Source organism: Camellia sinensis, chromosome 4, assembly GCF_055761805.1.
Source record: "Camellia sinensis isolate YWXY chromosome 4, ASM5576180v1, whole genome shotgun sequence".
NCBI classification, from domain to species: domain Eukaryota; kingdom Viridiplantae; phylum Streptophyta; class Magnoliopsida; order Ericales; family Theaceae; genus Camellia; species Camellia sinensis.
The window spans coordinates 215,500,190-215,504,814 of NC_138964.1; positions in this window are offsets into that span (position 1 = coordinate 215,500,190).

The window sequence follows — 4,625 nt, forward strand, 5'->3', positions numbered from 1 at the left end:
CCCAGACTCAGATCCAAAAAACCAGTCTTATTATACTTATTTTCCTTTCCAGTTTTACATTTCCAGTCTTACATTTCCTGTTCTTTATAGTCCTATACTTTAAATTCCTGCACTACACTTTATTCACAGGAGTAGTTTCAGGTAGTAGATTGTCGCTGTAAACCTCTACGAGGCTAAGTTTGGATTATTGTAAGTTTTTCATTTTAATGAAATGCTTCAATTGTTCTTCATTTAATTGTTATCTTGTTTATTTTTCCTAAATCAAGCCACCAATAAAAGTCCTCTTCATTGAGGCTGAAAGAACTAAAACACAATCGTCTGATAATTGGTTGACAATTAATTTTCTGTAAGGACTAATTGATCCTTATTGACACGCTCGCAATTATAAAAATAACATTCGAAAGCCAAAAAACTAACAATATTATAGTTTACCAAAAAAAATATACATATTATAATATTAAGTTTTTTATTATTTTTTTTAATAATTATCTGAATTACACATGTATCACTTGTGCTACACTCACTAGTTAAGATAATAATAACATAGAAAGGTATCAGGTGACATCCACCTTTCCACACTTAAAAATTTGGGTCGGCTTTGGTCCAATCCACGATCGGACTGGACCGTGCTGTTGGGCCCCGTGGGGGTTCACCACAGGTCTTATTTTTGAAATATGAACCGTACTATATGGCTATAAAAAATCACGCTGATCGGATATCGATAGCTATGTGATCAAATTAGTTTTGTATAAAAAAAATGGACGGTGAATAAATTAATGGTTGACAAAAAACTATTTTGATCACATAGCTATTGATATTCGATGAACGTGATTTTTTACAGACATATAGTACTCGAAGAGTTTTACATATTGAACGGTTCAAATTTTCAAAACGGGACCCATGATAGGCCCCCACGGACCCAACAACACAGGCTAGTCCGATCATAGACTAGACCAAAGCCAGACCCTAAAAATTTATACTTATGCATAGCTAACTCTAATGATCATTGTTCCAAAGTGGTGGTAGTTTTATGCCTCTAATAGAAAAACGTTCCCTTGTTCAATTATAGGTGTAAATTTTGAAAAATATTTAAAGGCGTCAACAAAAATTAGGAGAACCTCTATTTGCAATTTATTTATTTATTATTTTTTTTCTATGCGTGCGCTCTAAGTTCACATTATTTTGTGGGTTTGGTTATCATTGTTGAGACAATAATAATTAAACAATTAATTTTTATACGATCGTTAATATTCAAATTAAAAGAATTGTGTGAACTAAAATGTTTTATAATGTATAAATAAAAAAAAAATTCAAAAATTAAAGTGATAAAATGAATTTGAAATTGTAAATCTGCCTCGTCACACCCATTTAAAACTAGTTTATGCTTGTCCAATGTTGACCAAAAAGTTTATGCTCGTCCAAAATCATAAACGGATTTAAATGAATTAATAAGTGAAAGATAAAGAATAGTCCACCTCTATTATAAAAAAAGCAAAAGAAAAAAACGATTAGCCCATCTTTTCTTGTGTGCACATATCACAGTATAATTAAGATTCTTGAATAATGTTTAGCGGTGACACTATAGTACGCCTCGTTAACAGCATGTTTGCAGTGAATTAAACTGTCACAAAATGTTAAAAGATAATTTGTTTTTTTTTTGTTTTGCTTTTGTAACACCTCACCTCTGTCCTCAATTTATGCATGCATCTTTCAAACATGTTTACTTTCTTGTAAAGTGTGTTTTAAAAGTTTTTTTTTTTAATGTGATGTTTGAATTATTTTGGGATGGTGATTAAAATTTGATTTTTTAGATTCGAATTGGTAATTTGAGATCATCTCAATAAATATATTTTTTGATTTCTTATAAAATATGATTTAGATTTAAAATGATGTGATAGAGTGGTGATCTGATTTAAATAAGATGATATGATTTAAATAAAATAGTGATTTTTTGACTTTTTAATTTTTTTAGGTTATGACAAATAAAGCCATTTGGGAAGAAGGGTTGGGTTGGGTTTGAGGCTATTTTAGTCACACAAAGACGAAATAAGTTTTTTAGGCTAATAAGACAAAACATCGCATCCAACATATAATCATTACATTCTTTCTTTCATAAAAAATTTAAAAATCATTTCCAAACAGGACTTTTTAGCCCTAGGCTAAAATAGTCAAAATTCAAAAAGTTAACCCACTTCCCAAACGAACCCTTAATTTTTTTTGGTTTTTTTAAAAAAGAGGTGTAAAAAATATAAGAGGTAATGTAACTCAAAATATGTTAAAAGTTAGAAAATGACTTTTAACCTTCTTCTCAAAATAGCCCTTTAAAGAAAAGAAAAAAAAAAAGAAAGAAAAGAAATAACACACTAGTATAAAGGTTGAAAAAAAAAATTATTATCAAATTCAATTTTTTTCACATATATATAATTATTTTTGAAAAACACACCTGAATAGTAATCATTTTTATAAATAAAACAAAATAAAATAAAATAAAAGCTGGTAACTCACATTCAAGAACTCAAAATGTATCCAAAAGTAATTTATGTAATGGAGATTAAATTTATAAAGTGTGAGATCTATGAAATGAATTTGAGTCATTAATTATTATTTTTGATTAAATTTTGGATAAAAGATTCTAAATTTAGGCTTGTTTGGTTTGTATTTGAGAAACATGTTTTGAGATAAAAAGTACGAAAATTTGTTTGGTTTGATTTTTTTTTCAAAAGATGTTTTGAAAAATTATTTTGAGAGAGAGTTTTGAAAAAAGTGATTGATTTGATGTGTATAAGAGAGAGATTTGTTTGGAAAACTTGTAAACCAAACAAGTTTTGGAAAAAAAATTGGGAAAATTTATTTGATTTGACTACTTTTGAAAACTTATTTGTAGAGAATTTTTCCTAAAATTTTTTGAGAAACACAAACCAAACAATTTAGAATCTTTTATCCAAAATTTAATCAAAAATAATAATTAATAACTCAAATTCATTTCATAAATCTCACACTTTATAAATTTAATCTCCATTACATAGTCTTCTTGTTATCCAAGTTTGGTATCAAGGTAGAACTGAACTTTATAGCAGGCTCTTAAGAGAGTATAATAATTAAATAATGCAATGTTTATCATAATTTTTATATTATATTATATATGTCAATATAATATTAATATATAAAGAAATATTGGAGATAAAAATTTTACTAAATGTCTCACATGAATATGAGATCCACATGTGACGTGAGTCTTACACTTACATGAAATATTTAATAAAAATTTTGACAAGTCTTTTGAGATTTCTAATATTAATTTTAATGTAATAAATTATAAACTGTGATATTATATGAGAAGATCAAATGATAAAAATTTCAATAGATTTGACTACGTAGACAAATTTTGAATCACATTTTAAGATCATTTGTTAACACTTATGATTCTCATTTTTGGGATTTTATTTTAGAGATAAAAAACCAAAATTTGTTTGATATATTATTTTTATTTAAAAAATATAAAATTATATTCAATTTTTTTAAAGATAAGAACAAATGTTCTCATTTATTTGTAAAGAAAATTCCATTCCCTATATTTTATATCACCACCGGTTATCATATACCATCATTACCGATCATCATTATTCATGGTTGAGAAATTTTAATTATCTTTTGATAACTCTAGTAATCAATAGTGATTACCATAATCTCTAGTAATAGTCTTATCACTAATTTTACCATCCATTTTTATTTTTATTTTTAAAAAAGCTGCCGATGTCGGTATAGAAGCCATGATTTGAATACGCACGAATGTTAGATTAAAAGCAAAGAATTAAAATAATGAAAGGGTGCCCCATTTCTCTCTAGAAGCTCTCTAAAATTTGGTTACATAAATATAAGATCTTGGAGGTGTGAACATAGCTACTTATGTGCCAAATGGATTCGAATATACGAGATGGGTTGGTCACGTTCACGTAGGCATATTGAGTGACTCACTCCTCTTGACCTGATACAATTAACGGTCCATGCTTAATGTCGTCATCAAACCTTAACTGCTGCCACGTGGTGCCCTGGTATCACCTGCGGCCTTAATGGATGAGCTGCTGATGTGTGCAGCAGGATGGCAATTAAAATAGCGATGGGGATGGACATGGACCACTGTGCGTTGCGTTGCTTTGCTTTGCTTTTGACTTTGGATAATGATGTTCTTTTTTCATTTTGAAAATTGCTTATCATATAAATAATTTTTTTTTTTAGATAATGATATGATTAATGTGAATCTTTTATTTTAAAATAAAATAAGGATATTTATTAAAAAAACAAATTTTAAGTATTTATATTCTAATTAGTCCCTAATATATTCTTGTATTTCAATAAGTTATATTATTTAACATTTGATATACCAAATTATAATTCTTATATTTAAGGGATTTTATAGATATTTTTACCCTTATAAATATTTTTTAAACGGTTAGCAATTTGGTGATGTGAATATTTATATTTTACAATGTAAGTATTTACATTGACGTGTGAATGTTCACATTGATATTGTGAACATTCACATTGATAATATAAATATTCACATTGACATGTTAATATTTATATTGACGATATAAACATTCATATCACGGAACATTCGTACTGTA